The following is a 9,549-nucleotide window of genomic DNA, read 5'->3' on the forward strand; positions in this document are numbered from 1 at the left end:
GATCAGTAGTACTTTCTGGCCTAAAATTACAACTTACCTAGTTAAAAGCTGGGTTTTGGCTTTTACAATGGCCAGGTTGCCCCCAGCAGTGTGATTTTTCTAAACCTTATCCTACAAAAGACTGCCAAAAACTTCTGCTACAAGGAGCACTGGCAAATATGCAGCGCGCTATGTGTCTGTTCTGTATATTTGTGGTGAGCAAAATATAAATCTTTCCAGTAAAAGAACTCAGAAGTCTGTTTGCCAAGTTACTTTCCTTCTTGGCTGGGAGTTTAAGGGAACTTTTTTTTTTCTTCATTTAAGTGAGAAAACAATTGAATAGATTCTCTGGTTCTGACCCTGATCTCCAAGGCACATGCTCCCACCACCCTGGGTTTCGCACAGCTTCACACAGAGAAAATCAGGAGCAAAAAGTTCAACTCTTAGGGCTTATCTAAGCAGGAAGTTAGCACAGAATAGGTTTGGGGGTATGTTTTAGGCACCGTAACTGTTCTGTGTTAACTCCCAGAGTGGATGTTCTTCTGTGCTAAAGCACCTTTGTGTAATTTGGGTTGATCCACTTTACAAGTGGATTAATTTAAACTACAGAAAAGGTACTTATTGTTCAGGAGTTTGTGAAATGGCTATTGTGTTTTAAATTTTCATCCGCCTTTATTTTGTGCTCCTTTGCTATATACTCAAGTCATTACTAGAGCAGCATTGACGCTTGCATAGAGTAGCTGCAGAGAACCATACTGCATTTTTTCTTTTAAAAAGCCAGAATGAAGTCAATACAGAATTCTCTTAGTAAAACAGACAGTGAGATATTTCACTGTCCTAGGGCAGTCTCCTATGGTTCAGAAAATCCTGCCTCGTAGGCAGTGTCTACTGCAAATCTGTTGCCTAAGTAGTTTGGCAATACCTTGAAAACAGGAAAGGTGAAGGCACCAAATGGCTGCTGAGCAAAGCAAGCCTCTTAAGGTCTTGATTGGAACATGCACCTGAATGACACTTGCAGAAAATCTTCCTAAGACTGAGGAAACAAATTGTAATTGTTTTTTTTATAAACCCAGTAAATTTTAATTACAGCCATGTCAGAGCTATGGTCTGTCTTGGAGAAACTCTGGCTTAAGCAGTGCATGTGCAGTCTCAGGGAGGATCCTTACAATACTATTATGTGGAATAACTTTGCTGATTACAGCATGGAAGTTGTAGGTGTGATTCAGGTGCGATGTAGGTGCGATGTAGATGAAGTTTTCTCCAATGAGTTGATAAAGTTGTTCCTTCTGGTATCTCAGGTGTTGATTTATCTATATTTATTGGGAAACCATTCCAAGCAATGGTCATCCCAGTAGTGATAATTGAGGGGTGCACTGAAAGTTGACCAGTATTAAAGACTATCAGGAAATGGGGTGATAACACCCCATAGACAGTTTAGCACATCCATCTGTGGCTATCTGTGAGATAGTTCTACTTGCATGAATGCCAGTAATGAAGGATCAGTCATCCCTACCTGCAACATGCTTTTATCTAGGTAAGATTCTTGTGCTTTCTGCTGTGCTGTGTGAAGTTTTGATGCATGTGCAATGCCATGGCAGAGACACAGGAGATCAGAACTGAAAGAGCAGATCCAGAATGACACAAACACCAGAATGACATGAACATCTGGAAACTCCATTAGGAGTGTGGATTCCCAGATGGTGTTGAGAGGGGGGAGGAAAAATTGGGCTGCAGACACCAGGCAGTCTCACCTTGCCTTGGCGGCTTGGAAAGAAAGGAGGTGGAGGGGTCAGTAGCAACAGAAAAACAATGAGGAAGGAAGATCTACTGAAGCTTGTCTCCATTCTCTCATCTCTTTCCACTGCCTTCCACTGCCTTGGCGAGGTTGCTTGATGAATTTTCCTACTCTCAGCTCTTGGCTTTTTTTCTTTGAAGTCATGCTGTGCTCTGCTCCCAGATGGCTTCTCCTATGCCCCTGTGCTTCCCCTGTCAAGCACATCATTAAAACTCATTCTTTCCAAAAGGTAATTTATAGACTCATAACACTCCACATTAAATATCTGGGGATTTTCAAAGGGAAACAGTAGAAATCATTTCCAAACATGCTAACTTTGCTATCATTTCTAGTTTTACCATTCTCCCTCCCCTTCCCCCACGTTTCTATTGGTTTTACTCAGATTCAGGGATACCAGCCCCAAGGTGACACTTATTTCTAAAGAGCCTGGGAGACTGAAAAAGATTATCTTCAAATAAATATGATACATTGCTTATTTACAACAGCTAATGAGCAGATGAAGCTGCCAGGTAGAGTTTTGTCTTAGCAACTTACTTGAGAACAGATTTTGATCTCCTACGTCAATGCTGAAGGTTATTTTTTTTTTTCTATTAGTAACCATGCCAGTACATTCTGCAAAAGGCAGCACATCCTATCCTTTGTGTTGATGGGGAACCCACTGTTTCTGTGAAGAACTTCCTAAAAAGCTAGAAAGAGGTAAACAGTGAACTTGGCTTCCTCTGGTACTACTTTCTTCTCCACCTGTCTATGTAGAATCTAACATGCTACTTGTATTATGTAGGTCATAAAAAATAAAGTAGTTTGGCTGCAACTAAACAAAGGCAACAGGTAGGAGGGTTAAGTTTGCTATTTCCTTTGCAGGCTAGACACTTGCATTCTTTTCACAAAACAGATGACCAACAAAAACATCAATACTCTTGCATGGCTTGTGTTGTGCCAAAGACCTTACAGTCTGCTACGTGGCTGTGCTGTTAGGATAAAATTTTCAGTGATGTCAGGATGAAAACACCTCACACTGATGCATGATGGTGGTAGTCGTTATCTTTTATCATAAACTTTGTGATGATCTGCACCTTTGCCCATTACTTGAACTAACACTAGGCCTTCTTCCTACAGCCTAGGAAACCTTTGCTAGTTTACTTAATGCTTTTCCCTCCAGTGTCCTTTTGTGGTGGTCTCAGCAAAACCTTGAAGGTGAAACACATCAAATAAAATACTCTTGCTGCAGTGCTGGTTCAGTCAGGGAGAGAGCAGTAATGAAAATAGCATAAAAACACCTCATTATGTTTCCAGCTCTGTTTGGCAGGCCAAAAGACTTTGCAGAAAACACAAAGAGACTCCAAACACTGTAGTGAAGTTTGAGATAAATAATAATAGAGTATTCATTAGTCATTAAAAGTAATTAATACTTTTAGTAATAGCATGAAACGGCAAATAGTTCCAAAGTGGGCAGGTTTGTAGCAGTTGCTTTACTTCCTTTAAAAACAGAAGACAAAACAACAAATACAATGTGTAACCAAGGAATAATATTCTATTTCATCGTCTCTGGCAATAAGTTAATAATGGCTCTGTGGTGTTAAAGGGCTTGGGACGATTTTAAAGGAATTTGATATTTTGGTCATCCAGGGAACCTTTTTTAAAGTGAGGCTGGTCTTATTCATGTGATGGAGCCCTGAAATCATAGAAGTTGACCTGCAACAAAAGCAAACAAAAAGAAGGCTTTTTGATTCTATCATAAACATTTGGCTGTAAATCACCACTGGCCCCAGAACCCACTTAAAAAATATGACGTTATTTGACATTTTCTTAGCAGTCAACTAGAAAGCTCCAGTTCCCAGATCATACAAATTTAGTTTAATGTAAAAGTACGGTAAGTTACCCAGCGCCTTTCATGATTATATCAACGGCACTTTCTGTTGGCTGACACATCAGGCTTGTTTAAAATCACTAGACCAAAGCAGACATGCTTCCCTTTGCCTTTTTTTCTTTTCTTGTAATTTCTGAATTGATCAATTATAGGAGATTTTGTGAAAGTAATAATAAAAAAAACACCCAAACAGAAAATGGAGAGTTTAAGTGACAACTGTTAAATCATTATTATTAACAACAAAATGGTGTTTTATGACTTTGGAAATAAACAGATTTACCAACCTGAAATCTGTCTCTCTTGCTCCTTGCTGTTTTCTTCTCAACTGCAATTTATAAGAAGCAGCTGTCCGGCTGCATTTCAGGGATACAAGGGAAAGCAGCTTCTGTGTGAAAATTAGAAATAGATTTCAATTTTCTTGCTGCTGTTGTAACTAAACAGCCTGTTAACCTACTTAAATAGGAAAACATACTGTGTAGTCCTGATCTAGAATACATAAAAAGTAATGTGATTATGTCTGTTTTGATACAACCCTATCTCACTGCTACCTAGATGCGCTTACATGAATGATACATGGAATTAGTTCCACGTTTCTTCTCTTACAATTAGCATATTAATGTACCAGAGAGATAATGGTAAAAGCCTGGATGCTTGAGCATGCACAGTGCCTTCTCCACTGAGCTCCAACACTCAGCCACTGTGAGTCCTCAGGAATGTATCTGTACATGCTCTCTGCCTCCTGCGTGTCCTGAGAGCAGCCCTGACCTATGGACCACAGCTGAGATACTTTAGGCGCTTATTTACTTTGTTGGCCTCAGAAATTCCATTAAAAAAATGGCTCAGTGTCAGGCTGCCCACAATGGGGCCTTTGCTTTTCCTATGTATGCGTGTTGGTGTGTGTACGTACGCACGTCACGGCTGCACGCATTCCTTGATATATGCCGAGAGAGTCTAAGGGACTTTTAAATACCCAGCTCTCAAGCGCACGTTTTTGATCTATACTTGTATGTATGTATGCTTAGACCTATGCATACAGTAGGCATGTACATGCATGCAGACCACATATTTTTGTGTTTGTATATTTAATGTGGAGGTTTAGACAGTCTCCCATGACTTTATATATCAGGGATCCAGCATGGCTGGTGAAAGTTTCTAATCTTTAGTCTATCTCGGTGAAACACTAATGAACTTGTAAAAACAGGAAGCAGTGGAAAACAAATGAATTTCAGCTGGTGTTTGAAGAGCTGTCAGATCCCCTCGCTGAAATGTTTCAGAGGAACATCTTTCTGATAAAACCTCTGAGAAAAGTGGGGGAGTTTCAGAAGAGTGATTGGAAAAACAGGATGCCGACTGGCAGGCTTTGCTAATGCATTGCATCTGTAGAGACTCCAGCAACTGAACACAGCATTAGCTGTGTGAGAGCCGCGGAACTAGGGAAAGTTATTACATTGAGCGTGATGGGAAGAAGGGGGAAGGGGAAAAGCAGGCTGCTCCCTTTATGCATCTTGAAGTTTACAGTTTTTTTGAGCTTTTGACATTTTTCATTCCATCTACTCCGCTGTCAGCACGCAGACTTAATTCTAACACTAATGAACAATGCTACTTTGCTGTCCAATATCATCTTTCATCCAAGACTCTCCAAACATTTCACAAATGTTAGGGAAGCTTTGCAATACCAGCGTGAGACAAAGCTAGGACTTAGTGTCTGTACCTCATTGGCAGATGTTATCCTCATTTTACAGTGGTTTAAATCATGGAATTGCAGGATCCTCAAGTTTCTACTAATTTCCCCTTTTCTCCATTCCAGAGTTTCTATGACTGTTAAACTGACCTCCTGGTGCTGGCCGCTGCTTTTGGGGGGGTGCTTCCTCCACTGTCTAGGTCAGGAGTCTGTTGCTTTGTGTCTGAACTCCTGCTTGACCCATGCTCTTGAAAATCAGGGTATGGGAGTGAGCCTGGAGCAGGGCCCACATGGATAAAGGAGCTCAAGGATATTCTTGGTTCCTCCAGTCTAGACATAGTCATGCTTCAGAAAACTAGGAATTGGGTCCTTAAAAACAAAAGGGTGTTAAAAGTGTAGAGTGAAGGGACTTGGCAGTGATTGTGGAGTGTAGCAAAACTACTGATTACACAGAACCAGTCCTAGTTCTGTGGCTTTACCCACATCCTTCCAGTTCTGCCTCCACTGGAGTTGTCCCCCTGAGCTGAACTACCATCCAAGGGACGTGTATGAGAGCAGGAGCCTGTCTGTAGGGTCTCAGTCATGTAAGACTCTAATACAACATGTCAGTCTTACTACACACAACTTCTTGTACTTTCCCTCCTGCAGTCAGTTGCTTCTTGTTTTGTTGCATTCAATCAATCTGCAATTCAGTGAAATGCCTACGTGTGAGCTTTCCTTACTCAGCAAAGCACTGAAACTTCTGTCTGCAAAAACTCTCACATCTATTCAGAGAATGACTCTGAGGATACGCACATGCCCTGTTTGAAGTCAGTGCGCCCAATGCATCATGGTGGAGCTGAGAACTGCCTTTGGAGGTCTTTCTTGGGCTGTCACAACCCTCTTCAGGGGAGTGCCTCTGAAGGCTGTAGGCTTTGTTTATGCCTAAGCAGTTTCTAACATCCGAGCCACAGCAGCAGAACGGCAATTCCAAACATCCTGATCTCCGCAAGAGGATCTAACAGCAGGCCCAAGAAAGCCAAGGACGAAGCAGCAACTGAAATAATGTAAACAGGAATACATCTTTAAAACAACAAGATGCAGAAAAAGATCTAACAAAGCTGTCTTCATGAAACCATTTCTTAGCTGTCTCTTTCAGCCATTCCCACTGCTGCTTCAGTGCATCCTGGTTCCTTCTGCTCCAACAGCCCTTTCCTGGAAGGCAGATGCTTTTGTGGGTGAAGCACCAGGCTGGGAGTTGGGAGACATAGTTTTGCTACTGAGTTGGGCAAAAGCAGTGTCACGTTTTCCTTTCTGGCACCTGTCCTGTGATTCTTACCACCCCTTAACTCCCAAAGGCCTGTGTTCGTGCTTAGTTTTACATGTGCAAATCATAGCAGCTGTAGTTGGTGGGTTTACATGTGTGTGGAAGGTGTTAGGAGAGTTGTGTGGGCAGGTAGAGAGTGGCTCTTCCAGGCAAAGCTCTCTCTGAGGAGACTATTCAGGACATAGCTCAAAAAGTCACTGCTCTCACTTCTGAATGTCAAGTAGTGTTTACATAGATATAAAAATATTTTTCAGTCACATAAAATACCTACTTCTTAATTTCTGTATGCTCTGCTCCTTCCGTAACTAATTAATCATCATGATGTCCTACGAAAAATGTAATTATCTCAGTTGTCGTTGTCCCATTTCACAGGCAAGGAAAACCCTGGGGACACCTTGCTGTATTGTACCAGTATTTTGTTGATCTCAGTAAGCCTGTGTGCCTTTTAAGCACAAGACAAGATTTACAAATCTTGCACTGGTTCTGGAAAGAAATATATGATGAAATATATGATGTGCTTTTACTTACAGAGAAAAGGAACTATTTTCATGTTTCTAACATAATACTTACTTGTCTTTCTGTTGCTTTGCTTTGATCTACCTCATCTTTTTGAGGCAACTGGCTTCCTAGGGCAAGGTCTGCTTTCTGTTAGCTGATTACGTACCGTGTTCTAACACCCACTCTAACCCTGGCCAGCCCTTCACATTCTGCAGTCATTATCTATTATTTTTTGACTGGATAAATAGGGTTTTTTTGTTGTTGTATTTGTATGATCACTGTTTTTTTTGAAAGAGTTATAATAATGATGAGTTCCATTTTTTTAAATTCAGATTGCTAGTATTTTGATAGTAAAGAGTCCACTTCTCTGAGACATACTTTGTTAATCTGCCAAAACTAAGGTAGGGTTCTGGGTCATGTTGTAGAAAGTTGATAGAGATGTCCAGTCACAGCTCTAGATAACATGTGTGCTTCTAACAGTAGTCAATACAAAAATAGACATTTGGAACAATGTAAAATCTTATGTTTCTTGGTCTAAGACTCCAGACATTCAAGTTTAGAAATAATTTTAATTTTGGAATCTGGTTATTCAGTATTTGTCTCATGTATTCAGCTTCACACTATCATATTCGCTAGTGTTGTCTGTTGCTGGCTTTGACTGGACATCAGCTATTGGATGAGAAGGACATTGTTCTCGGGTGGTTGTGGGGTTGTGTCCCTTGATGTTGGCTTCACCCCATTTTAACTGCTGGACCCCGGTGAACTCAGACTCTTAGAAATGGCCATGGGATGTGTGATGTTAACGCTGCAAATCTGTTTTGCTGTGAAATCCTCTATTGTTCTGGGTTTGAGGCCTTGAGAATTCTCTCCATCAGAAAAATTAATTTGCCAGATGTCTTAATAAGCCCTGTGCATTGACGGTTCTATATAAGGAGGATTTTTAAAAGCAGAGGATATTTATTTTTGGCAGCTTCTGTCATTTAATGATTTTCCTGCTCCAGCTACCCTCCAGAAAACTGATAAGTGTATTCTCTTGCCATCTTTTAAATTAGAGATGAGCCTCCGTACTGGGTCCAGTCCATATATTTGGCCTGAGTCCAAACACTGTCCAAACATGGCAGATGCAGGGAAAGTTCCAGTCCATGAGTAAAACCATGCAAGTTACAGAATCTTTGGGTCTGCTATTTTGCTTTTGTTCATTATGGATTTAAAGGTTTAGCCCAGATTTCTATTATTTATAAAAGCATGTATGTGTGTACATAACGGGAAAGAGAAATAGAATATCAACTTGAAAATCCTCCAGTTCTAATAAGGGAAACAGCTTTCTCATAGGTTCCCACATCATCAGTCAGCTCATCACATGCATGCTGCTGCAAGACATTTTTCTTGTAATGAACTGAATAATCACATCTGTTTCTCAAGCTTGAGAAAAGTTTAAAAAGTCATTAACATTCTCCCATTTCCATCATTGGCAGAATCTACTCTTTTTTTTTTTTTGTTTGTTTGTTTAATCATCATCTCGGCAGTGTAGACACGTGTGCATGTGAAAAAATGTCTGTCTGTGTGCATGTATGTGCCTGCAGCTGAAACGATGTCCGCACATTTGTGTACACTTCCATGTAGACAGACAGCGCCTCTTTCTGCTCATGCACACAGTCACCGCTTGCAAGCATGGACATAGAGGTGGGCTCTGGGTACAGCAATGCATGCATACACCTGCTCTTCTCTGATAATTCTGACTTTTTCTTCCCATCATAACCACGCACCAAACTTTCCATGTGGCTGTAAATCTGCTCCCAAGCACATGCAGGCAGAAGACACGAGAGGGCAGGCTTTCCTTCTCCTGCCTCCCTCTGCCTGGGATATCTGCTATTGTTATGTTTATGCAAACAGCCTTTGACATAATAGCTTTGAAACAGTTGAAAATTGGATTGTGCCTTTAGGCCAAACATTCAGACCACCACCTTGGCTATATTAATCTGCCACAGTAAATTGGGTTCAGTGTTGGCTCCACGCTCTGTATTTCAGGGAAAGATTACAGCTTGGCAATAACTTTTGTACAGGAAAGACAAATGCAAACTCCTGGCAGAAACATTGGAGCTGTTTAGTTGTGCAACCCCCTATCTGGAGGAATACAGATTATGCTGAGAATTTCTTTGGACATCCGAGGAGCGAATAAAACAAATTCCCAGGCTGGAATCTCCATTCCCTTCTTATTCGGCTTCCTAATGCTATCTAATTATGGTTTCACCTCCTGAAATAAAGACCTAATAAAGGATGAACCTATTAGAAGAGTAAATTTACTGCCCACTACTTAGCAGAAATTCTTGCCGTGCTCCCTTTAAGCGACAATGTTATTGGGATTAAACATTGTTTGACTGGTTAATGGTCCCTCTTCCCCAAGACAGGTTATATGGAATATA

General features: G+C 40.9%; 1 long non-coding RNA gene across 1 annotated transcript; it reads right to left on the reverse strand.

Annotated features, from left to right (window-relative positions):
• Positions 1-3,209: 3,209 nt before the first annotated feature.
• On the reverse strand, positions 3,210-4,367 carry LOC135314567 (uncharacterized). The gene is made up of 3 exons (XR_010374083.1): positions 4,264-4,367; positions 3,926-4,026; positions 3,210-3,466 (listed from the first exon to the last, which is right to left on the reverse strand). It is a non-coding gene; the product is annotated as an uncharacterized LOC135314567 (long non-coding RNA).
• Positions 4,368-9,549: the final 5,182 nt, after the last annotated feature.

This window comes from Phalacrocorax carbo, chromosome 8 (genome assembly GCF_963921805.1).
Source record: "Phalacrocorax carbo chromosome 8, bPhaCar2.1, whole genome shotgun sequence".
In the NCBI taxonomy this organism is placed as follows: Eukaryota; Metazoa; Chordata; class Aves; order Suliformes; family Phalacrocoracidae; genus Phalacrocorax; species Phalacrocorax carbo.